At 39.9% G+C, this 27,629-nt stretch overlaps 1 protein-coding gene and 1 long non-coding RNA gene across 8 annotated transcripts in view; both read left to right on the forward strand.

Moving 5' to 3' along the window:
• LOC134227975 (solute carrier family 12 member 1) overlaps positions 1 to 27,629 on the forward strand; it is a 167,803-nt gene that overhangs the window by 94,919 nt on the left and 45,255 nt on the right. The gene's annotated exons all lie outside the window — the stretch shown is intronic.
• On the forward strand, positions 4,235 to 4,946 carry LOC134225690 (uncharacterized). The gene is made up of 3 exons (XR_009983306.1): positions 4,235 to 4,398; positions 4,458 to 4,621; positions 4,698 to 4,946. It is a non-coding gene; the product is annotated as an uncharacterized LOC134225690 (long non-coding RNA).

Genomic DNA, 27,629 nt, shown 5'->3' on the forward strand with positions numbered 1-27,629 from the left:
TCCCTTGCAATTGGTGTTAGTCGACGGCATAAAATTTGGGAGAGTACCTTGTAGGCGGCGTTCAGCAATGTGATTGCGCGGTAGTTGCTACAATCCAGCTTATCGCCCTTTTTGTAGATGGGACACACGACACCTTCCATCCACTCCTGCGGCAGAACCTCATCCTCCCAAACCTTGGTAATCACCCAATGCAGCGCTCTAGCCAGTGCTTCACCACCGTGTTTAAACAGCTCTCCTGGTAGTTGGTCAACTCCAGGGGCTTTGTTGTCTCCTCCTGGATTTCCTGGAGATTCGGAGCCGGAAGTCGCATGTCCTGCGCGCGTGCTCCTAGGTTCATTACCATACCGGCACCGTTGTCTGCCATATCGCCATTCAGGTGCTCTTCGTAGTGCTGCCGCCACCTTTGGATCACCTCACGCTCGTTCGTAAGAAGGTTCCCGTTTATGTCCTTACACATATCGGGCTGTGGCACGTGGCCCTTACGTGAACGGTTCAACTTCTCATAGAACTTTCGTGCGTTATTAGCGCGGTACAGTTCCTCCGTCTCTTCACGGTCTCGATCTTCCTGCTGGCGCTTTTTCCTCCGGAAAATCGAGTTTTGTCTGTTCCGCGCCCGTTTGTATCGTGCCTCGTTCGCCCTCGTGCGGTGTTGCAGCAATCTCGCCCATGCTGCATTCTTCTCCTCAACTAACTGCTCACATTCGCCGTCATACCAGTCGTTTCTCTGATCCGGAGCCACCGTGCCTAGTGCAGCGGTTGCGGTGCTTCAATGGCGGATCGAATATCTCTCCAGCCATCTTCAAGAGATGCTGCGCCTAGCTGCTCTTCCGTTGGGAGAGCCACTTCCAGCTGCTGCGCGTAGTCTTGGGCTAGTCTACCGTCTTGTAGCCGCCCAATGTTAAGCCGCGGCGGACGACTCCGACGCGTGTTGATCACCGTCGAGAAGTTTTGAGCGCAGACATACTGCGACGAGGTAGTGGTCGGATTCAATATTCGCACTGCGGTAAGTGCGTACGTTCGTGATGTCGGAGAAGAATTTACCATCGATTAGAACGTGGTCGATTTGGTTTTCCGTTACTTGATTAGGTGATTTCCATGTGGCCTTGTGGATATTCTTACGGGGGAAGAAAGTGCTTCGGACTACCATTCCGCGGGAGGCTGCAAAGTTTATGCATCGTTGGCCGTTGTCGTTCGATACGGTATGCAGACTATCCGGTCAGATGCCCGATCTATACATTTTCTCTTTGCCAATCTGAGCGTTCATGTCGCCGATGACGATTTTGACGTCCCGCAGTGGGCATCCATCGTATGTCTGCTCCAGCTGCGCATAGAACGCTTCTTTCTCGTCGTCGAATCTCCCTTCGTGTGGGCAGTGCACGTTGATGATGCTATAGTTGAAGAAACGGCCTTTTATCCTCAGCTTGCACATCCTTGCGTTGATTGGCTGCCACCCAATCACGCGTTGGCGCATCTTTCCCAGCACTATGAAGCCGGTTCCCAGCTCGTTGGTGGTGCCACAGCTTTGGTAGAAGGTAGCCGCTCGATGCCCGCTTTTCCACACTTTCTGTCCTGTCCAGCAGATTTCCTGCAGCGCTACGACATCGAAGTTGCGGGGATGTAATTCATCGTAGATTATCCTGTCGCAACCTGCGAAGCCTAGCGACTTGCAGTTCCATGTTCCAAGCTTCCAATCGTGATCCTTTATTCGTCGCCTAGGTCGTTGCCGATTGTATCGAGTCGTATTATCTTCTATGTTGTTCGTAATGGTTGTTTTTAAAGGCGGCTTATTGGGCCTGCGCAAACCTCCTGTCTCGTCGGAGGGCCGTCGTGTCAGGGCTGTTTAGCGTCCCACCTAACACCAGGACTTGGGCTTGTGCGCTTTAAGCGGCACACGGTCGCTTTGGCGGAGCCTACTTGCGGATTCATGCAGCTTTTTATAGAGGTTTAACAGGGCCCACTGTCAAACCCCACCACATCCTAGGCAGGCGCCACAACTCGCAGATGGCCTGGGGAGGGATCGTCAAGCCCTTGGACATAGTCCCTGCTGCCCCTGCTGGTGGAAACTATACTAAGTAGAATAATATAGTTGCGCGCATATAAATTCGCAATTCTAAAAACTGTCAAACGTGTCTTCAAATGAGCGGGGCATCACGATTTCAATAACTATCTATAGTGAAAATCATATCGTATGGTGTAATTTACTAAATTTGAACATTTTTTTTCGGAAAAATTCAAATGCACAGTAGCCAAAATATTTATGAAATGCACTCCTTGTGCAACAAAAACAAATCATTTTTCGTGTGGCCGGTTGACGTTGCCTAAGACCGCCTTAAGACGGGAAACTTTGATTATGTTTTATATTGTACCGCTCATAAAAAAATCTACTCGCCACGAAAAATAAGCGCCAGACGGTTGCCTAAGAAAAATATATCTCCAGGAAAAAAATAAGCTTGGATTCTTTTGAAAAGAGAATTCCCAAGGTATTCTGAAGGGAATGTTCCAGAGATTCCAAATCCTCCCAGAAGTCGTCGGAAATCGTCAAGGAATGTTTCAGGAATTCTAACAGAAATATTTCGAGGATGCCGATGGGAATATTCCAGGGATTCCAATAAGAATCTTTTCAGGAACGTGAATCTTCCAGGGATTTCGTAGGCTATTTTCCAGGTATCGTAGAAGGATTCCGAACCAATCTGTCGAATGATCCCGAAATCGTCAAGGGACGCCGAATAGTTCCTCCAGGGACTCCGAAAAGAACCCTCCAGCGATTTCGCATGGAATCCTCCGGAGATGTTGAAGCAAATTGTTGAGGGATTTCAAAGCAAATCTCAGAATGATTCCGAAGCAATTCGTCGAGGGATTCCGAAGTTAATCGTCAAGGGACTCCGAAATAAATCGAGGAATTCCGAAGCAAACCGTCGTCGAATGATTCTGAAGCAATTCGTCGAGGGACTCCAAAGCAAATTGTCAGAGGGATTCGGATCGTCGATGGATTCGGAATCAAATCATTGAGGGATTCCGAGGCAAAATGTCGGGGAACTCCGAATTAAATTTTCAAGGGATTCCGAAGCAAATCGTCGAAAGATTCTGAAACAAATCGTCAAGGAAGCGAATCAACGAGGCATTCTGAAGCATATCCCCCACATATTCCCAAGGGTATCCCTTAACGATACCGAAAGGAATCCAGTGTGAATTCTTTTGGAATCCGGTTGGAATATTTCGATGACTTCGAAAATAATTCTTCAGAGTTTCCAATGAGAATTCTTTTCGGATACTGATGAGAATTCCTCTCGGATTCTGATGAGAGTCCTTCTCGGATTCTGATAGGAATCTTTCTCAGAAATGAGAAACAAACACATTTGTCTTTCACTCATTTCATAATGATAGGATGAATATGGGAGATAAATCTTTTATCATCAAACATTTTCAGTAATTCATTATGCTATATGTTGAAAATTGATATCACTGCTAACTAACCTTTCTATTTTTTTCCTTTTTTTCCTTTTTTACAAGATTTTCTCACTAATCGATCTGTTTTGGGACTAGTTGTGTTTGTATATACTAAGAGTTGATCAATTAGAGGGGGAAGTGGGATAATTGTCAAAATGCAACGGTTTCATAAACTCCAAAGAAAGCACGGGGATGACAAGCTACGCCATCTTTGTCACATCTTTTCTGAGTCACCAATACGAGTGCACTGCGAATGCAACACAAACAACTTCCAGGGTGAAAATGATATAAAACGAACGAAGGCATAGACAGTGCCTTACGCAAGTAGCATTCTAGAGAATTGAGCAAATAAGTTGAACATTCTTAAGTTTAAATCATGGAATCGAGTCTAAAATAGTTTTAATTTATAGTTCGTTTATTTTTTCTCTATTTTCTCATGATTGTATCATGTTGCATTATTGAGTGAAATGGGCGTTTTGCATCATATTCTCCTGTAAAAACGTAAACATTCAAAATTCGCGCACATACTATAAATCAGTATTGGGGTGATTTGACACTGGGGGATAAATTTATCAGCACGAACAGGCGAACCTATCAAAATCCATAGTGAAAAAATTGGGTGTCGTTTCCCTGAAAGAAAGTCATTAAGCTCGAACTGAAATCTATCTAGAGTGTGACCAAGGCCCTATCCAGCTTTTTATGAGTCGATGCAATAATGCTTTGAATCCAGGGGGGTAGGCGTAACAGTTTCGGCCTACCCCAACATGTGCGACATCTGGATTTGGTTCTAAAGTGTAAATATAAACAATAATATTTATAAGCATACACAAAGCAAAATATTTTCAACTCACGGCACTATTGAAGAATCTCAGTTAAGTAATTCAGGATAATTTTAATTCAGTATTTTCTTCGAGTTGTCTGACCGTATCACTCAACGAAATAGAATAACAGGTACGTAAAAGATTCAGCACAAAGAGTTTTCTCTGTTTTAAACATTACTTGTTCCGAAGGTTCCGAGCCACACAGAAAAGGACTTCATCCTCTAGAAAGACAACTGTCGAGGAGCAAAATCAACTAGTTACAATGGTGCCCTTGGAAAAGGAAAGTCGACGAGATTCGCGTACAACCAAATATCAAGAGTCAACGTACAGAGGAGAAAATAAGGCTACAAAAGGTAGGTTTGGAATGAGAAAACATGCAGAATGATTTAAAAATAGCACTCGCTTAAGAATCAATTATTTTTCTTACAGTAACAACAAACTGGAGTCGAGAAAGGATGTTAAATGAAAGCGATAGAATGGCCAAACAACATTTTATGTGCTACAATATTAATCAGAGATGCACTGAACTACCAAGCAAAGAAAGAGTATTTCCCGTATTATTCACACGGCAATAATACATAAACCTGATGTTATAACTAAACTTGATGGTTTTGCTGAACTTGATGTTATAGTGCAATAATAATATCAAATAAAGATACACGAATACTTGTTATACGATGCTCTAAAACTGTTCTCATAACATTTCTACAATATGTCCAGCCCATTATCCACTTCCTACAGTTTGATGACCGCAAATTATAATCTTCTCGAACAGCAACGAGGTGTTATTTCTGAGGAAGGTCATAAATTGTATGTATTTATATACATTGTACAGCATGTAATCGCATAACTGTCCTAAATTAATAGGAAAGCCAGCAAAGATGGGACAACTATGCGGTTACAGGCAGTGTAGCCCATGCTTATGTCGACTGCATGGTTTCAAAAGACAATTACGCGCAAAAAGATGAAATTCGAAACATTCGTGTCTGTCGAGATACAAATTAGTTGTACATATTTGGTCACCTACGCCGGGCGCATTGAGCTCGATAATCATTGGTCTTGTGTCATGTTTTTCAGTTTCCCGGAACGTTTAGGGCCGATGTCCATGTAGTGGTTTTTTAAGCTGCGCGCACGCCGCGTCCACGCAAGGTACCCAGCATCAAATGGAGCAATGCACACGTATACGTATGCATATGCTGCTCTTCGAAGAAGTGGCGTTCACGCACCTTAAAAAAACGCTACGTGGATCCACCATGTGCGGCTGGCGTATTCGTAGCTTTTCATTGAGTACTGTTTTCGCTATCCTTTCTTTCAACAGGCCGATATTGACCAGTTTCGTGTCGATATTTAATAAAATTGTACTAAGTGACCAGCCCACTGAAGTCTGTCGTGTTTAATATGATTCACAATATTCGCTTGTACACTTAATGCAGCTCGTGTTCTAGTTTTCTTCCGAATAATAAAGGTAGCACCATTCACTCGAAATCTTGAAAGGTCTTACGGTCTACCGCCCATGCTTCATGTCCGTTAAGGGCCGCCGAGGGAAACAGAGCTAACTTTAATTCCTCGTGCATGTTGGGGGACCAAAACCGTACTTTATCCACAGCAGTCTTTTCAATTCTCAAGAAATATCACAAGCGTTCTGAGGTAACAATTTTTTCGACAACTCCATCCCCATCAAGTACTACCTTATCATCAACGACACCATCCTACCCATGTCTCTACCCGCGATTATGTAATTTGTCTTAGTGAAGTGAATTGGTAAGCTTATTATCGCCGTTTACCTCTTCAGTGGGGCACTGATACTGCCCTGTGATCGAGTCCTATTTCGGTGAAGTATAAGTAGTGTTATTGAATGTAATTGTTTAAACTCATAGTTGGTTGGTATTGAAGCATATAGTTCATATACTTTATTTCCTTAGTTTACAATACATGTCTTGTTAGTGGCCTTCAAATAAAATGAGTTTAGTATATTTGCTGCGCGTAGATTGTTTAAATGGCCTAATTTGAGCACAGTATCTTTTGATTCGTATATTTAAGGTTATTTCTACACAGGTTTTCAAAAAATGTTGCAAATGAGTTGATTTATTATTTTCGTCCTTGTGATTCTCCAACAAATACCCCTCGAACGCAAGTGCAAGTTTGTTAATAGCAGTATTTAACAGTAGATCATAATGTTTACCAATGTTAAAATTAGTTTTCTCCTTAACCAACAAACTAAACTGGACATTTGCAACTTCATGAAGCTTTTGCAAAAAAATCGAATCTTGAAATTTGATGTTTATTAAACAATTCTCGCATCTTAGAATGCGCAAAAGTTCTTTTCGAATCAATAATATAGTTTGCTGTTCTGCCGCATCTTTGATGTCTTCATCCATAAAATCGTCCTCCAGCATATCATTCATTAAGTTATGCTTAATGTCTTCTAAACTTCCAGTTAGTCGCGAGTTTGTCGTGTCATGATTAACAGCTTCGCCCATGATGAGTACCTCCTCGCTTGTACCATCGAAACTTTGTCCAAGGTTTGGTTCAGTGGTTCCTGAATTATGTTCATGACGGTATGGGCCCATGAGCACAGATAGCATTGTAGTATCTCCGAACTCCGTACAGTTTGCTTTGGGAGGTGCGGTTATATTGTGATGAGTTAGCAGGCGCTTGTACGCTGCCTTGAATTGGGCGGCACTAGGGTTGTTATTAGACCCACCTTTTGAACGGACAGCTGCAAAAAATGTCTCTACATGATCCTGACTGAAGCGATACGCTCTTATCATAGTCAAAATGCCTTTTTCTACAACTAGTTCTTTGAACATGTTGCGAAAACTTTGTATATTTATTAGGAAGCCTAGAAAACCAGTTTTCGATTGAGACTGTAGAATTGGTTGATTTGACATTAGCTTTAGTGACCTAATGTATGTCTCTGCATATGTTAATGTTGCATTTATTTCTTCAAAATTTTCTTTGCACAATGGTTGTTTGAATTTGCTGGCCTGACAATCCTTACTGTTTAAAACGTCGAATATATTGTTGATCAAACTTACAAGTTCAATCGTTGCGTTCGATTCCGAAAAAGCTGGATCGTGTCGTTCTAATACTTTTATAGCATCAGCAACACTTTTTCTGAGCGTTTGCGTAATAACTTCACCTTCATTTTCTGATTTTGAAAATTTACGTGGTTATCAGATAATTAAGGTGCCAATTTCATGCCAGTCAAGTTTTGAAATTCTTTCAATTTTTTATAAACACCCATCGTGCCTCGCCATTCATGGTGCTTTTAACGAACTGAGAACAAAACACATTTCTTATAATAACATATGACACGCATCGAGGAAGACATATACCAGATGGTCACCAGTAAGATGTTGAAAATGTGTTACAAGAGGTACGGATTTATCAATTTTCAAGTTACATTCTAAGGCATTTTCCATAGAAATGTTTATTGCTATTCCGTCGAATGTAAAGCCTACAACCTTAGCACCTACGTCTTGTAGAGCAATCAATACGCTTTCTACAATCTGCTTCTTATCGTGTGTTTTGAGTCCGCTTATAAGATAATACGCAACAGGTATCTTCCAGTCGTCTTCCACCGACGATATCATAAAAACAAGTGCTTCTTTAGCTGTGACCAGGTCGTCACCTTCTATTAGAAACGACAGCGAAGCACCGTAATCGACAACTCCATCAAACTTCTTCTTGTGGGGATTCCACTCAACAAGTTGCCTAATAGCAACTTCATCCATTGTCAAGCTCACTAATAGCTGACGCCCTACTGAAGTCATCTCTTTCGATTTAGCTTCCAAAACGTTTAACGATTCGACCGTTATTCCAGGTTCGCCGTCTACCGTTCGGTACCAGCTTGCAACCGTTCTTTCATGAGGGAGAGTATTGTCGAACGCCTTACGGACAAATCGATATGCTTTCGAAGAATAAAAATTAAGCGTCGTTGCAAAAGAGCGCACCGCCTCACTGAATGGCAGTCCACGGCGGATATTATTCAGTTCTTCTAGCAGTTCAGAGTTCGAGCTGAATTTCTGTAATGTACAAACATATATTTTAATACAATGTAATAAAAAAATCGGAAACATAATTAATACCTGAAGAATCACTTCCCCTCCAGCGGTAATTATTTGTTTTGCTCGTAATTCTGCCATGATTTCAGCAAACCGATTTGTATTCCTACGAAGCCGCATATTCTGCTGTTTTAAACGGTTAACACGTTTTTGTGATTCATGCAATTGGTGTAGGACCCTCGGAAGCGCTTGCTTAGCAGCATCTGGGGTTATGATCGATAAGTCCTTTATATCACCAGCATATCGGATCCTGTGATGTTTAGAAATGCTTCAAACATCCTCTGAACATACAAGAAAATTTATGAATACGAACCTCTTTTCTTGATGACTTGCGACCATCAACTGATGTTCTGGATTTGGAACTATGGAGGCTTGAGAACCACTTACTGATGCATGTACATTTTGAATTGACTTCTTCGATACGATGGCGATGGGTGACAGCTTCATTTGTTTTGAAGTATTCTGCGATTGATTCGGTGGCTGCTGCGAAACCTCCAGTATTGTTTGTTCTTTTGTCCTCAGTGAATCTGAAGACTCCCCATTAGCACGATCACCATAGTGAGTTCTAAAAATTAAATAGATTGGCTTTTTATTAGAGGATGTCTATGTTCTAATAGTTCAATAAAAAGGGTGTATTTTTCGCGTTTATTTCTTTTTTGCCTTTCTCGTATACGTAAAGGCTATATGATCGCTCCAAAAACAAACTATTCAAACCCATAGTGTTATATACTGATCGACTCAGTTCGACGAATTGAGGTGATATCTGTGTGTGTGTGTCTGTGCGCACCCACTTACCAAAATGTAGCAAAAGTGTCACTCATTTTTCGGGCACTTATCCTCAACCGATTTCTTTGCAGAATACTCTACCATTGTTTCCTATTGAAAATTGGTCAAATCGGACTATGGGCTCGAAAGTAATGGCCAAAATACTATTTGTTATAATGCACGAGAAAGGCACCATCACCGCTAGGTTGATTAATCAGGTATCTAAAGGTATCTAAAACTGACCAAGACCTGTCCACGTGGTATATAGACAGTCCCTTAGAGGCTTGGAAAATGATCACAAAATTTGTTGACTCGGATCACACCCTTGCACATAGTTGTGAATCTTTGGGCGCGGTTATCTAGCTTCATGAATTCAATAAATAACACAAATTTAGAGGTGACCCAGGCTTGGGCTGCAAGCCTCTTTAATAAAGAAATAAAAAAAAAATAAAAAAATCACACAAATAAAAAAAATAAATCCGACTCTCCCGCTCCAAGCACTTGGCAGTTGAAGGGGTTGTGGTTGAATATCCATGAAGCTGTGATTACAACAGCGCAGGACGTTTTAGGCACTGCATAGCTATCCAACGCCAACTGAAGTTGAATACTAGTGGCTGGTGCTAGATACATCAAAGAACGGTGCAGCGTAGCAAAGCCAGAAAAGTAACGAATCCACTGCAGAAGAAATGACAGCATCCATTCTACTTGGCTCTAAATATTGTGAAGCGTTATAAAAAATCACGTAAATAAAGAATAATAAAAAAATATATTGTAAAGCGCACAGATATACACTCTTACACACTGGAATCGAACTATCTCAGTACAAACAGTGGAGTATTTTGTGGTAGATCATTATTCATTACACTTGCATATCCTACATAAACTGAAGCAATTTCAATTGATATAAAGTATGTTGATATAAAAGTTTACAGACCAATATTCACTAGAAATAATGTTTATGATGTTTCATAACATGGTAGCTCATAATCTGAATACACTGGATTCTGTTTTTACACGATTTACATTTTCTCAATTTTCCACTCATCCTAAATGTTAAACGTATATTAATTATCATGTGATTTTTCTTTGATTTATTCTGGATTTTTTGAAACATGTTGCGAAGAGTTTGGTGGCAAATTGAAGTCACACGATCAAAAATACGAGCGAAAAAAAAACGTGTAAAAACAAAATCCTGTGTACTCTATAAAACGCGAAAAATATCCCATTGGATCTAGCCAAATCTGTAAATTGTTTGGTTCAATAACGATTCAATAATTTGAGCACGAACCGTTTTCTTGTTAGATTATGTATTCTCTTTGTTCGGTTCTGCAAGCGTGATGCAGGCAACCACGATGGTTTCGTAGTGCTATTGCTTCCTGGTAGCATGTGAGGGAGGATCGGAACATCATTTTGTAATTTGTATTATCAGGTTGCTTTTCTTTGCATTGGTTCGGTAGATTTTCCTTTGCATCTCCATCAAATTGAAACCTGTCAGTTACATTATGAGATAAATTGAAAATGAATTTAGAAAAAAAAATTAATACTACCTTTTCAAGGATTGAGCTTTTCCCGTTATTACAGGTGGAATAGCTGGCTGGCAATAGACATTGCTGTACGGCTGAATTTTGGTGACCTCTGTCCAATTTACTAGTCTGACAGCTATCAAGTTCAGCCGTGTTACTAAATGGAAATCGAGGCATGTTTATCGTATCCCCAAGGGCCTTGGATGTGTGCAGCGATTGCACGATGCTGTACGGCCGGGTTTGTTTTGTCACCTGCTTGTTTGGATCCAAGTCGGCCTGCATAACCGTGCTACTGTGTGGTTGTCGGGGGACGGTCATCGTATTCCCAAGGGCCTTGGATGTGTGCGGCGATTGCACGATGCTGTACGGCGGGATTTGTTGAAACCTGTCGGATCCATTATAAGATAAATTGAAAATGAGTTTAGAATAAAAATTTTTAATACTAACCTTTTCAAAGATTGAGCTTTTTCCGTTATTACTGGTGGAATAGCTGGCTGGCAATAGACATGGTTGTACGGTTGAATTTTGGTGGCCTTTTCCAGTTTACTAGGCGGACAGCTAGCAAATTCAGCCGTGTTCTTAAATGGAAGTCGAGGCATGGTCATCGTATCCCCATGGGCCTAGGATGTGTGCAGCGATTGCACGATGCTGTACGGCCGGTTTTGTTTAGTCACCTGCTTGTTTGGATCCAAGTCGGCTAGCATAACCGTGCCGCTGTGTGGTTGTCGGGGGGCGGTCAACGTATTGCCAATAGTCTTTGACGTTCCGGGTAGCGATTGATGAGCATATGAAGAGCTCGTCATATTTGTGAATGGAATTCTATTACCAGGCACCAATTTCGAAATTTTATTCTTTACTGCCACCAGATTCATGCTTGGCACTACGTCGTACCTCAATATTCGTTTCCCATTCGTCTCATAGAAATCAGTGTCATTGAAGTGAAGCGAGCATATCCTAGAGTTTTTGCTAACGTTGGAATTTGCTTCGGATAAAACATCCATCCAACGTTTGTTTTGCGCTACATTTGTCGGAAGTCTGCAGGATTGTGAAAGTGGTTGTCATACGCAATCACGGGCCATAATGAAATATATGAAAACCTACAGTACCTGTGCGCGGAAATTCCGGGAAACTCTTCTTTATAGTTGAAATCCGTTGGGCACCACTTAATCAGGTACCGCATTTTCCATATTTTCTGGTTTATTTCATTTGATTTAATAAGCACTTTGTTATTGTCTTTATGGATGACAAATGAAAATGAAAACAAAAGCAAACAAAGAAAGACTGTCTGTATCATTTTTTCGCAATGGCGAAATCACATTTGTGAAACTCTTTAGTTATTGAAAGTTTGACGGAAAAGATGAATAATTGGCGAAATTTCGAAACATAGCCAGTAAATATTTCTTTTTGTATTGAATTCAATAATGTTAAGCATAAAAATGCATAAATAACGAAAGTATTATTTTTGAACCTAATTTTTAATTTCACCCTAATACAGGTTCTAAATAGTAAACATGACTCGTGCAGGGTAGGCCTAACTTGTTCGCAGATGACAGACGGATTCATCCCTTGTTTGAATCACCTCCTTTGACATATGTTGTGTCCACTATAATTTTTATAGATGGATCTAAGCAATCTGTGATTCGCTGAAATTTGGTTAACTTGACTTGGAATTCGAGCGTGCCTTTACATCTTTGAGCTATTTATTAAAACATGTTAACATTTTTACTTCTTGAACACTTAACCATGCAAATATAAGTTTAGAAGTGTCTGAGGTACGCATAGATATTCTTATAATACGAGGACACGCGCGTTCCACATCAGAGTGATTTTAATATGTTGCTAAATCATTTGCGCATAGTTATTAGTTTCGGTTGGTCATTATGTGATACTCTGAAAGACCTGAACCAGGAATCTCGTAAAAATGTGGATTTAAGAGTGAAATATATATTTTCAGAACTTGTTACTCAGATAGTCATGCAATTAGAATATCTCGCACATAATTATGAATTTAATCATTGTTCATCTAAAACATGATGTAGAATACATTATAGCCTTCTGAAAGATCGTCTTGAAGCCAAATGATCCCTCATTTAATTTAGGAATAAAAACGATATGCATTAATTACGGAATGAAATAAACCTTTTCCCACATCCGCAAACTCCAGCACCAACGGCTAGAAATAAACATATGGAACATAGCTGTGGAGGGTTTCCCCGTAGAGGCATAACACGGGAGTCTCAGATTCCAATAGGGAAAGGACACCATCTCACAGTCGTTTACTGCTGCAATTCGCGAGCGTAATTTTTGTTTTTGGAATGTAATGAAAGTATCGTAACCGTTATGGACATCGTGCGAAAACAACATTAACTTTCTTTGCTTAGGCGTTTTGCCAAAGTATTTCTATATTCATCAAATGGATAACCTAAAATAGAAGAATGGTTAGCAATATATTAAAAAAAAAAAATGATAATGCATGAGTTTTCCTTCGTAGACTACTTGAATTGAATTTTCTTTTGTTGAATAAAAAAACAGCTCAATAAATCTCGATGGTAACGAGGTAGATTAAATCTCTATTTCATGGCTACCAAGATATTATTATTAAATTGAGTTCACAGCAGATGTCAAATTCGATTCACCCCTTGTTAATTGATAACTAGCGTAAAAAGCTGGATAAATGCATCCTGAGTGTGACGCTAATGACACTAATGAGCGGGATTGAATGACGCCAGCGCCACCTAGAGGTAAAAAAGTGGAAAGTATGCATTTTCCCAAATATTCAGTCGATTTATCCCATATAAACTTTACTCTCGTTGAGCATTCACTTAGACTTGACGGATCTGGCTGAAAGTTTTACAGTAGCTTTTGGGAGCAAAAAACTTCATTTTCAGGGGGTATCCGTTTCGAAAAAAATATTTTGAATTTTTTGTGGTCCACCCTAGTGACGAAATTATTGACAGATCAAAAGTAATACCTGAGCGAGATCGGGCAGGTTCGCCTAGTCTATACATAGGGTAAATGTTCCGATCTCCATTTCACTGAGCATTCATCTCATCGTGAAACAAAGAAATACGACACCAATTTCGTCGCTTCTTTTTGTAAACATGCGTGCTCACTGCTGAAAAATCACAAAAATACGAAACAAATCAAGTTCTTCCTTTCCATTGCTTTGTTTTAGATGACATGAACCTCGGAGCCACGAGATGAAATCCAGGAACAGTTCCTCTATACAAAAATGAGTTTACATTTCCTTTCAGGCAATATAAAGGCTCCCCCAGACCTAAGCGATTTCATCGCCGCGACGGCGACAACTAGTCGCCGCGATTCTGTCGTTAGGTCGCTGCAGGCAATGTTCTATTTACGCTTCCATACCAACGGCGACAGAATCGCTGTCGCCAAGCGATAGAATCGCGTCGCGACTGTCGCGTCGCGTGTGCTTGGGGGAACCTTATCTCACGAGCAGGTGTACCGCTTTGCAAGATTCCCTCACTAACCGATTCGTTTTGGGATCAGCTGTGTTTATATGTGTGAAAAGATAGAACATTTCGTTGGGAAAAAAATTGAACAAATCTAGACCAACATTTGAAAAGGACGTAATAGCCAATTTTTTTTATCTTTCGTTTATTTTGGAGGCTCAATTGCCGTTAAGCGTTACGGAGCCGAAATCAAGTTTAACAATTCATTTCTCAATTCTTATACATAGTGTTAGTTTTGGGGAACCGAAAAACAGCCAAAATTTATTCCTTCTGATTCTTCGTCCACATATAGAGTCATATACATAGACAAAGAATCAGAAGGAATAAATCTTGGTATAGAAATGTAACAATACTACGATCTCATGTGTACTGAAGAAAACCATCAAGCACGAACTGAAATCGATCTAGAATGCGACGCTACAATCAACAAAAAAATTGACAGTTACCCCGTGGAAAAAAAAATTCAAACTCTTAATACATTTGTTGAAATATCAAAATAAGATATTTCATTAGATAGAAAACTGAAAAAACAAAATTCTAAAAATTCAAAATGTGAAATTGATGAAATAGCGAATTGAAAATTTTAGGATTGGAAAATTTTAGAATGCAAAACTGTGATTTCGAGCGAAAACAAAAATTTGGGTCTTAGAGGGTTCAAATGGCTCCCTTTCTGATGTTTTCGTTTGCTCGGTGTGTGCACAAAGGTGGTACTGCACAATTTTTACTTACTTATGGGTCCTGTACACCTCCGGTGATGCAAAGGGCCGACTTGAGAGATCTCCATCCTGACCGTTGCCCAGCTATCGCTTTAACCTGTTTTAAGGTTAGATTTCGGTCGACTTCTTTTATTTTTTTTATTGAGGCTTCGTCCCCAAGAGCCTCTGGGTCTGCCACTGCTGCGATGTTCCGCTGGGTTCCAGTCTAATGCTTGTTTTCAGATTTCGTTTCCGCCCCTACGTAGAGTGTGGCCGACCCAGCCCCACTTCCGATCCCGAATTTCTGTTGCTATCGGCCTCTGGTGACAACGACGATGGAGCTCGTTGTTTTAAATCCAGTTGTGAGGCCACCAGGCCCGAATTATATACCGCAGGCATCTGTTGTTGAACACCTGCAGCCGTTGAGTGTTCTCCACTGATACACACCATGTTTCGCTAGCGTATAACAGAACAGATTTCACGTTAGAGTTGAAAATTCGTATTTTGGTGCGTTCACTTATCTGCCTGTTTTTCCGAATATTTCTTAAACTCGCAAAGGCAGCCCTTGCTTTCTTGATCCGTGCGCCTATGTCGATCTTGGTACCACCATCTGACGCCATTTGGCTACCATGATATTGGAAGCTTTCAACATTCTCCACTGGTTGCCCGGCTACTGTGAAACTGGAAGGAGTCACCGTGTTTACATCCAACGATTTGGTTTTGTTGACGTTGATTACTAAGCTTGCCGAAGAGGAGCGCTCGGCAAGGTCGTTGAGCTTACTCTGCATGTCAGAGCGCCGTTGAGCGAGGAGTGCAACGTCATCAGCCAATTCGAAGTCGTTTAGGTGCTCCATGTTTATAGGCTGCCATAACAGCCCGCGGTTTGGTTCACGGTCAATCGCACCTGCCAGAATCTTGTCGATTACGATGAGGAACAATAACGGTGATAGAATACATCCTTGCCTCACACCAGCTACGACCCGGATAGGGTCGGACAAGACCCCATTGTGCAGCACTCTACACGAAAAGGCCTCGTACTGTGCCTCGATGAGGCCGATGATTTCCTCAGGAACCCACTTGCGTCTCAGGGCGCCCCACATATTCTTGTGATTGAGACGGTCGAAAGCTTTTTCGTAGTCAATGAATACCAAGTAAAGGGACTCTTGGAATTCGTTGACCTGCTCCAGAATGATACGGAGCGTGACAGTATGGTCCACACAGGATCTTGCGGCACGGAATCCATCCTGCTGTCGCCGGAGAGTGGCAAGGATAATTTTGCATAGAACTTTGAGAACGGTACACAGCAACATAATGCCTCGCCAGTTATCGCATACAGTCAGGTCACCCTTTTTGGGCATCTTCACTAAGATACCTTGCATCCAGTCGACCGGGAAAGTTGCGGTGTCCCAGATATTACGATATAAACTATGCAGTAGTTGGGCGCATGTCATGGGGTCAGCTTTGAGCATCCCGGCTGATATGCGATCGACCCCTGAGGCTTTATTCGATTTCATGCTTTGGATGGCTGTTTGAATCTCTAGCAGTGATGGAGCTTCGGTATTGACGCGTGTTATACGTCGGATCCTAGGCAGATCATGCCGAGGTGGTGATTGCCTGGCTGGCACTCGAAAAAGTTGTTCGAAATGCTCGAACCAGCGTTTCAACTGGTCAGCTGGGTAGGTTAATAACTGATGATTCGCGTCTTTCACAGGCATCGTTGCATTCATCTTCGCCCCGCTTAAGCGTCATGAGATATCGTACAGGAAGCGAATGCCCCGGTTGCGGCGGCTCTCTCTGTTTCGTCGACCAGAGAGTCTGCCCACGCTCGCTTGTCCCGTCGACATGAGCGTTTTATTTCCTTCTCAAGAGCCGCGTATCGTTGACGGGCTAAGACTTTGGCTCCTAAGGGTTTTTATCGCTCTATCGCGGATTTGGCTTCTCTTCGCTCCTCTATCTTCCTCCAGGTCTCATCGGTGATCCATTGTTTTCTCTGGGTGCGCAGTTCGCCCAGATTGTTCTTGCTGGTGGCGATGAAGGCATTCTTGATGGTGGTCCATTGGTCTTCCACGCTGCCGCCTTCCGGAATATCTGCATCACGCGCCTCCAGTTCTTCAACGAAGGACCGTTTCACCGTGGTATCTTCCGGTTGGCGTGTGCTGAATCGTCGTCCAACTCTCTCCTCATGCCGACGGATCAGCGCAATGCGCAGGCGTATTTCGCCGATGAGGAGGTGATGATCAGACGCGATATCGGCACTACGTTTATTCCGTACATCAAGAAGGCTCCGTTTCCTCTTTCGGCTGATGCAGATGTGGTCGATTTGATTTTCTGTAAAGCCGTAACGGAAGACCCACGTGACTTTGTGAATCGGTCGATGAGGGAAGAGCGATCCCCCGATCACCATGTCGTTATTACCACAGAATTCTGCGAGCAGTTCTTTGTTTTCGCTCATTTCTCCGAGACCCGAGATCCGATCTTCGCATTGAAGTCGCCCAAACAGATCTTGATATCACCCTTCGGAATTCTATCTACGACGGCATTGAGTTGACTGTAGAAGTTCTCTTTGTCTTGCAGATAACATTGGATTATAGTAAGGTTTCGGACCCGTGTTCTGAATCTGGCAACGATTATCCTTTCACTTATTCCCACTTCATAAGCGCAGAGTGTGCCTGAGCACTTAGTAGGAAGAAAACTCCGCGATGCCGGGGAGCGTGTTCACCTCGTAAACCAGAGTATAGCAGAACTTGTCCCGACGGCGTTCTGTGTACTCCAAAGATTGGCCAACGGACTTCACTCAGTCCCAGAATCTCAAGCTTCTGTGGCGTGCCTCATTGGCAAGCTGTGCCGATTTACCCTGCTGGGCTAGGATTAAAACGTTTAATGTTCCTATTCGTGTCCGTTGTTTCGCGCTAAGAGTCGTCGCCGTAAAATCAGTCCGTATTCTTTCATTATCGGATTCTCAAACAAATTGATGTTTCGGGAACAGTAGGTTGTTAGCCCAAGGTTCCCTATCCACTGGGATGGGGCTGCCATTTTAGGTATAGCTTCCGGGGAATAGATTTCATACTTAGCCACTGGATGCCAGAACAGACGCTGTTGGAGCCGTACCTCCTTGGTGAACAGACACTCGATCAGTCGGGTCAAATTTGTTTAAAGTCCCATCCAACACCAGGACTAGGCTTTGCGCGGCACACGTTCGCACACACACATTTTAAGTAATATTTGAAAAACATGTTGTGCAAAATCCTCGAAATATTGGTAGAAAAAAATTATAGAGCATGACGAATTTTCGAAACATTCTGGAAACTCGATGCTATATGAAAGTAAATAGTAAACAAGGCGATATGTAACCATAAAACATTAAATAACTTGAAAAAAAAATGAAGTTATTTAATAAACCAAGTGTATTCACAATCATCGGAATGGCCTATAGTTATGACAGTTGTGCATTGTTCCCGTATTGAATGGTGTGTTGTTGGTCAAATGGCATTTTCGACCAAATGATCAAAATACTTTTCCGGCCAAATGGCCAGTTATTCATTTTGACTAAATGACATTTTCGGCCAAATGGGTTTCTACCTAACGGTTTGTTCGGTCATATAAAATATTACAACTTTAGACCTTTTCAGCAGAACACTAAATGAACCTTCCCATCGTCTGGCCGAAAGTCATTCGGCGGAAATCCATTTGTTCGAATGCCACCTTTGCGAAAATAGAACAATACCTCTGATAGTCGGATACAAATAACAGGAAATTCATGACAACTAAAACCATATTAGCACTATAACAAACAGCATAACATACCTACCCAGCAAGGCTTTTGAAAAATTAATTGTTGTCTAACCCGAGCAGAAGAAGATCGTAAGCTCAATGCTGAATCTCAATAACTTTTTTTAGTATTCCCGACTATCATAGATAATTTGACTACTTTCGATATTTCATTCAGCCTAATTGATACATTCGAACTCTGTTCGGGTTCGAGCGGGCGGCGCCTCGCCACTGATGATGCCATAACCCATGAAATATGCATTTGGTACTTGAACGTGATGTGTACGCGGCAGCTGGACGATAAGCCAGGTTACATAGCCACCTACTAGCATAAATTGCCCTCTGTTATGAGCCAATCGGATCGGACGAGGATCGAATGACAAAAATGTACAATGATGCTGCAGTCAAGCGGTCTCAGGTGACAGGTTCCATACAAACGAACCAGCAACGATGACGGGTAGGTACTGAGCTGCTTCCAGTTGCGGGGTAATTCTAACAAAGCACGTGGAACCAGACCGCATTTGTAATTCAATCCACATAATCATCGTAGGGTACTCGATGGGGTGATAGCGGAACGCAACGGCAATTAATGATATAATGGAATGGATGTGTTCGACACAAATAATGGAAGACCAACCGTCGCCGACCGGAATTTACAAGTCGCTGGTTGGCTTAGGCCTAACTGATGGTTGGAAGACCAATTACTAAATTGAATTATTCAGAGTGATCAGGAGGGTTCATGCAAATGTGATGCTAAATATCGATTTGAATTCTATAAAATAATAATTATTTGGAAAATGTGGATGTTTTCTATCACTGCAAGTCCAGGAAGAGCCATCGTTAATTGAAAAAGCAAAAAAAAACCTGGATAATCCGTTTCGGAGAATTTAACTCTAAGCAAACAACTTGATACTGTACAATTCCGTCCAACAGTTAACAACATTTCATGCACATTCCTCATCGGAAGGGGAAAGTACAATAAAATGATAAATTCCTCACAGTACGACTGCCGGAAATTAAACAAAAGTTGAAAATAAAAAAATCAATAAGCAAAAGCTTCGGTACTTACACGAGTACCAATTCATCGAATTTACATTCCTGTCATGCTTGGAAAACGGCCAAGCCCAGCTACTATTTTTATCCACGCAGGTATACCCGAATGAATGCGTAAATGGTAATTTCCAATGGCATGACAATGGCCAACGATGATTCGGGTATGTTGGCTGAGATGTTGAAGTGCACTGCTTAGTGCTCAGAGGTAGTTCAATTGCTGGCAGTAATGAAGATGTGAAACGGCAATTTAACGGCTGATTTAGTAGCCATTGCGTCCCTTCGGTTTCGATTGGCATATCGATTTGAGTGCGCCATTAATGGTCACGTCACATTCAGCCAACCACACGTACTTCACCGTCACCTGAACGAATGAATGGTGCCAGCGACGCGACGCGTCGGTTGTTTCACAACCATCATAAGACCTACAACGTTTGCATCGGCAGGCTGCTTTTAAATATATTCATTGATTACTGCAACTAAAATCTATAAATAATTGATTTTACTAAAATGATTCCCCGTGCTGGAATGCAATTTGCAATCGTGTTCGGTGTATAACGCGACACATACAAGTTGCACTTTTCCTGAGCTGGTTAGAAATTGCAAATTTAAGTGTCTGTAAGCAACTCTTTAACGTACTAAACTTCTGATAAAGAATAATGCGGTATGCCACTAGTTCTATTTCGGATGCATCAGTACAATCTGATTGGGGGCCATCCAGAAACCACGTGGTCATATTTTTTAAGATTTTCAACCCCCCCCTCCCCCCATGTGGTCTATCGTGGTCATTTGGCAGACCCCCCCCCCCTTTGACCACGTGGTTTTTTTCAAGTACAAAAAATTAAAAAAAAACTCAATTGACTAAAACATATGGTTAATCCCATCAATTTTTAAGATAGACGATTTCAACTGATTCAAAATCAAACTAAACCCAGCATGGAAATTATAAATTTTCATGAATTCGAACATTTTGATGATGATATCATGTTGTAATGTGTATCAGGTATTAGGATATCTATACTATAACTCGCAATGTAATTTGTAATGGTTTAGAAATTTTCCAAAATATCCCCATATATAATTTTTTTTTATTTGTTTTTGGTGATTTTTTTAAAATAGGTAATTATGAAGTTCATCACTGAATATCCCTATAGTATAAAAAGTATAAAAAGAACTGAAAAGTCGTACTTTTTTCGGGTGTCATAGGCCAAACTTCTCTGAAGTACATATCCTCAAAAGTATCAAAAATCATGTCAAGAAACAAAATGTCCTAAGACATGGTATTACGGAGTTTTAGAACGATCCGATCAACCAAGTCCTGAACGATGTATCCGTGCATCGCTAAGCATCCAAGCAGGTCCATTGAGCCGATGCGATTTCATTTAGGTATCTGTTCCCATATTAATCACAGCCCGCATCTTAATCCCAACCGTCAATAAACCAAATAAAAAATCAATTTATTTACAACTTCTCATATCGTATGTACACAATAATGTATGGAACACATTCTTGAATGTTTGGAATATTATTCAAGGTTTTGTTTAAGAAATGTTTTGATTCACAAGACTTGAATTATTAAAAGATAAAATTAAAAAGCACTTTTATTTTCATTTTCCTACCTCTGAACTGATGGTTTGATGCACTGCTCGATTGCTACTAGCAGATTCATCTGTTTTCACGTCGTTGTTTTCACTCAATTTCAAGCTAAAACTATTATATCCCTTCAAAATTCACTTCACAGCACATAAAGCACGTCACATTTTCACTATGAATATAATTATATTTGAAAAACCAACGCGATTTCCTATAGTTTGATATAGGTTTATTTCGAACAACGTATAAATTATCCTTGTCCGTATTCCAAACTGTTTACATGGCTTGCAGTACTCTCAAGGGTTGCCGACCTAGATTTTTATTTCAAAGCGCTTATATGAACATTCACTTTGAAATTCAACTCTTATATTTGTAAAATAAATTATATCGAAAAGATAAATTATGACAAACACAAAATTGAACTGATAAGATGGAAAACTGCAGCAAAACAGCAATTTTGTAATTATATTTCAACTCAAATACAAAACATTGTAGAATTCAGCATCACTGCAATCATATCGTTACGTATACACACAAGTAATAGTGTGCGTATTTTCTGTTGGAAACAGTATTATTGATATAGGTACAGGCATAGGATTAACTGTTTTTGAATGTTATTGAAATAGGTGCATGGCGGTGATGATGTTTTTTAGCTAAATACTTCTATAATGTGATGAAAATGTCCTTTTGAAGTTACCAAATTGTTTTCAATTAAAATTACATGAGCCGAGCATAAATATTCTCATGTTTCTCGATTATTGGGTGAGAAATCAATGCATTTCATATGCGCATTGCCTTATTGTTATTGATATAGGAACAGATACCTATTACTCAGCCTAAAAAATTTAAAAAATTCCATGACAATTAGGAAATTTCCAATAAAGAAATCATGGTATGAGTAATAAAAAAATATTAAATTTTCTACAAATAATGCAAAATTACAATAAACAATAAAGAATTTTTCACAAAACAAAAATAAATTAACACTTTTAAAACCAAAAATTGCAAACATAAAAGAAGAATTTTCCATAAAGAAATCAAAATGTTCCACGGAAAATACAAACATTCCATAAATAAATCAATATTAGAAATAAATAATAACAAAATTTTCCACAAAATAAATATTTTTTATTAAATTTTTTATTAAATTATTAAATTTTATTAAATAATTAAAACCTTTCCACGAAGAAATCAATAAATAGCATTGAAAACTAAAGGAAATTTTTAATTAAAGAATATAAAAAGCAATAAAATTGAGCATTTTCCATAGATTACCCTTCTTTAAAAGCGTTTGAAGTTCATGGAGAATTTTATAAATTTAATTGCTTTGTAGTATTTTTTAATTTTCTTAATTTTCATTGCTCTTCATTGATGTGAAAGAAACCCAGCATTGCTCAAGTGTTGCAATTGTCACAATGAACTATTTGCAGCACCGCACTCTAGATCAATTTCCGTGCGTTTGTTTTGTTTTCCTCAACAGCTGACCCAAAATTGTATTTAAATTACTTTTTTACATTTCCCGTTAAATTCACCAACGTTTTGTATAAACAAACCTTGCGGATCCCAAAACGAATCGATTACTGGAAAATCTTACAAATCGGTCAACCCGTTCGCGAGTTAAATCGTAAGGAAGGAAATCTAATTTTTATTATATAGAGATTTTGTGGAAAAGAATATTTTTTGTTGAAAAATATTTATTTTGTGAAAATTTTGTAACTGTTTATTGCTAATATTGATTTATTAATGAAAATTTTGTATTTTTTCGTGGAACATATTGATTTCTTTATGGAAATTCTTATTTCATAATTGCAATTTTTGCTTGCTAGTTTATTATTGTTTTGTGGAAATTTTTCAACTATTTATGGAATTTTATATTTATTTAATACTCATACCCTGATTTCATATTGGCAATTTCCTATTTTGTTATGGAAAATTTCTATTTTTTTCTTTATTAAAAAGATTTTCAGTCCAGAGCTGGCTCATCTCTCAAAATTTATAATTCTTCATTGAAATTTTATTTTGGTATCGACTACTACAGACACTTTAGGTTATACAAAACGTCCAAGAAGTCGTAATGTTTGAACTACTTAATCATTCAAGTCCGTGAACCTAGTGCTTATAAGGCCCTACAAAAAAGTTTGCGAACAAACCTCATTGTCATTGTGCAACTTATAACCGTCAGCCTTACTGACCTTCCCGGCTTAAAAGTGAGATGGCTTAAGCGCCACTCCCGAGGGAGACCATCCACCAATATTTGGGTTGCCCGACCGTTGAGACCTTTCAGGGGAAGAAGGCTCAGTTTTTAAATTTGGTCCGGGAAGTTAGATGGCTGACTGAAACTGTCCGCAAAAAGAAACGCTACTAATGCGTTTTGTGAATACAATTACCTAGAACACGATTGCAATTAACGGCCAGTGATGAATTATATAAAGGGGGTTTTATCATCACCGGCAAGTATCCCGAAATTCCCAATCAAACCGACCCGTATCCGATTAAAAAGTTGCCCGGTTGGTTTCGGAGCCAACCTCCCCAGTAAAACAATTTCTACAACAAAAAACTACAAACGGGACACGTGTGACATGAAAAACACTCAACTCATTTCACTTAATTGGGACCAACATTTATTGCAGGAATCTATCTGTCCGCTTCCTCATTTCTCATACTCTACGACTGAAATGTTTCTGTATACGCACGGAACAAATGAGCTTTTATCCAGTCACATTGAGCTTTATTTCTTACATCTATCTTTCTACATCAGTGTTCATTTCTCTCTTCGCTCTTCTCTTGCTATTCTCTCTCAACCTTTCCCATGCTATGGTCCCTGTCTACCTATCGTGTGTGCTTTGGCTAGGTGTGCATTCTAATGACGTGCTATTGAATCTCTCGTTCGCCCTGCGAACGCAACGGGTTTTCGATTCACGGAATTTGCTTCACGGTCTTACAAAAACGGCCGTGCACGCCACGCAACGGAAACTAGGTTGCGGCGTGAATTAAATAGTCATGCGCATGAATGTAATATGTGGTGGGTACTCACAGACCTTCTTCGGTGACGATGTTGACGCCGCCGGATGAACGGAAAGGGGGTGGCGGTGAATTCCCTGCGGCTCTCTCGTTCGGCGATGAAGCTCTGTTGCCGCCGGGGGTAGGCGGATTGCCTTTCTGCTGCTGGTTGGCGGTCGGTTCACTCGATCATCGGAACTTACTCAATTTGCGCGCGACGCGACACGTGCGTCGAGGTTTCCCTAGTCGTCACTAGGGGAACGGAAATAACGTATGCGCTTGCTGTTCGTCCTGCCTAGGGAGCGTGGAAACGGAAGCGTCCCTCTTCCGGCGTGCCCCGGGAGAACTTCTGAGCCTGATGGTGGGGTCAGAAATGGCCACTGGGAGTTCGATTGTGGTGCCACGGACGGTTGACGGCTTGGCAAGAAACCTTTAAATAATTCGTTACACGACCAACGTGTTATTTTAGACCGTTCACAAAAGCACAAAATAGCACAAATTACCTTTACTGGACCAAAGCCACACACGATAACACACCGCCTATTAACAATCGCACACACAATTACTGATAGCTACAACTAGGGAAAGGGATTTAAATTTAATTAAGTTCAACTAATTGATTGTCTTTCATGTCACTACCTATTACAAGACACCACGGCGCGAGAACTTTGGGCCACTCCTGCCTCTTCCACGGATCAGTTCGAAGTGAACTTGATCAACTTGGGAATCCTCAGATTAACCGCCAAATTGTAAATTGCATCACCGGACATCACGAAGTTAATTTCGTGATTCCGAAAATTACTCTCGCGCTCTAAATAATCATATTCGCGCATGTTTGCGTCTCTTTCCACGAACAGCTTCAATCATCCATCTCGCTGTTCGGCCCCAAAATCTTAGGTGGAAAGAAAACGCCAAAGGTCAACGCATCCTGAAAGGATTCCCAACGGGTCGATGCACGCGGGCGATAGCATGTGCTACAAGCCACCCGGCAGATTTGATCCATTTTTATGGGCAATCAATTCCCACGGCCGCTCACAACGTCAGTAGGAACTCACACAATTAATTTTGTTTTGCGCTTCTTGAGAGTGCCGCTCATGAACAGAATGAACGCTAATGTAGTGAATTTTGAATTTGTGCTCTAGGCTGGTTCAACATATTTGGCAAATTACTAAATTAATTGAAATAAATAATAAATATTACGAGTAACATATATTGAACAAATAAACATGAAACGACCTGCTCGTTACAAACTTGATGTTGACTCAAGATAATTTTGGGTACCTTGTCTCTTGGATCTCATGTAAATAGAAACTAGGATCATATGCTTATTGCATCGGATTGGGTATATACCGATGATGAGGACATTGCAAATGTCTTGATTGATCTGGTAGATATCGTGGGCTTAACTTGAGAACGTTTTGGAGTACCTTGAGCATCTCGTATGTCTGAATATTCATCACTGCCTTAACGTTCAGGATGACCCATATTATCTCAGTGCTCAGAATGATTCAAACATTTCAACTTCATTTGCATGCTCTTAGAATCGAAATCTTCCCAAGGTTTCAGATATCTGAGTTTTCAGGGTCAGTCAAATTTGAGCTCCTATATTTTTTCTGTAAAGCAAATATATAGATGAATAATTTTGCTGAAGAAAATGGTGGCCTAGCTCTCTTTTGGGATTTTATAGACAATCAAAAACGCTGGGCATATATGACCCATCCGTCCTGGAAGGGTTGAGATTTGTTTTGGAATTAAATTTCAATCGTTATTATAACACTATTTTTTAACCTACATTGTTTTAGGAATTAGAGTGTTTTTTTTCTAGAACATTGCCACTTTTTTCATATCGCAGGAATCTCCTTAGTTCTAAGACCCTTTTATGAATTTAAAAAGCATTTTATTAAGAATTTCATGTTGATTTTTCAAATGCAAGCTTCTCTATGTCATAACCTACGCACTACTAGAATTTCGTGCATTTAGAAAATTTAGGTGCATAATTAAATATTTCGATCAGTTATCCCAATTGTTCAATATCATAAAAAACTAGGCTTCTTAAGCCTAAATTATTGCCTACATTTATTGCTAGGATTAATTTTAAATTCCAATATCTTCTGAATTTTCAATAATAATTATTCTGAAGTTGCAAGGGAAACCCTTCGGAATATTGACGAGAAACTCTTCGGAGTCTCCACGGAAAAATCTTTAGAATTTCAACGAAATTTTTTCCGAAATTCTGTGGAAGAGTTCCGAAAAATGTCGATAGAAATTTTGAAGAACTAGAAGAATCCGTAGAAGGATCGTAAATGCATATTTACGATGAAAATTCCAATAAACATCAAATTCCGAAGAATTTCCAGTATAAATTAGAAAAAAATTCCAGCTCACTTGTTTTTAAAGAATCTCTAAACAAAATTTCAAAATCCTGGGCAAGATTTATTTTTTGAAAACCCAAAGATTCTTTTGGAGATAATCCATAGACTCTTCTGTGGAAATTTCAAATAATGCCTCGAAAAAAAATACTTGGAAAATTAAAAAAAAAAATGTGATAGAATTCACAAAGAGCATTAAAAACTATTCCGGAAATTTTTTAAAAATATGGAAATGTTTTTAAAAATATGGAAATTTGAAAAAAAAAATATCCAAGAACTAAAAATCAACAGAAATATCAAAGTGTTTCATGTGGCATTGGCTGTTTAATATCCCTTGGAAATTCAGAAGAATTTTTCTTGAAAAATGTAGAAGTCTTCTTCTTCTTCTTCTTCTTCTATGGCTCCACATTCCAACTGGAAGTTGGTCTACTTTATAACTTAGTATATTCTATTAGCATTTCCTCAGTTATAAATTGAATGCTTTAATATGCCAGACAGAATTCACATGGAATTTTTATCGGAGTTTTAGGAAAATTTTTCGGAACTTACACTGGAGATGTTTTGTTTTTTTTCATTAACAATTTGTAGCAAAATTGTTCATTCTGAATGCCAGCACTTTATCAGAATTGTATGAAGTAATGTCAAAGTTTTACAGGAAATTTCTTTACTGGATTTTTCCTGAATATCCACAAGAAATTATTTTGAAGTTTTTTTCTTAAGATTTTTTCTTGGATTATTGTAAAAACATGAACATTTTTCAAAATTGTAGTTGCAGTCCGCTGATGCAAAAGTGTCGGCGGCGTGATGCCAAAAACCATCTGCGGCGATTTTTTTTTGTGGAAATTGAGACTGAATTGCAACCTATTTTTTCGTTTATTTTTCATGGAAATAGGATCTACGGCTAAGATGGTCAAATAACGCAGATATGCATCGCTGCGCTACCGGTTTTTTTTCGATGCACACCTACGTCCTTTTAACGCTGAGTTGAAAAGGTGCTACGTGGCATCGGCCCTAAGATGCGCTTTGCGTTTATTGATTAAATCATTAAATTTTAATGT

The sequence above is a fragment of the Armigeres subalbatus genome, chromosome 3 (genome assembly GCF_024139115.2).
Source record: "Armigeres subalbatus isolate Guangzhou_Male chromosome 3, GZ_Asu_2, whole genome shotgun sequence".
Classification (NCBI taxonomy): domain Eukaryota; kingdom Metazoa; phylum Arthropoda; class Insecta; order Diptera; family Culicidae; genus Armigeres; species Armigeres subalbatus.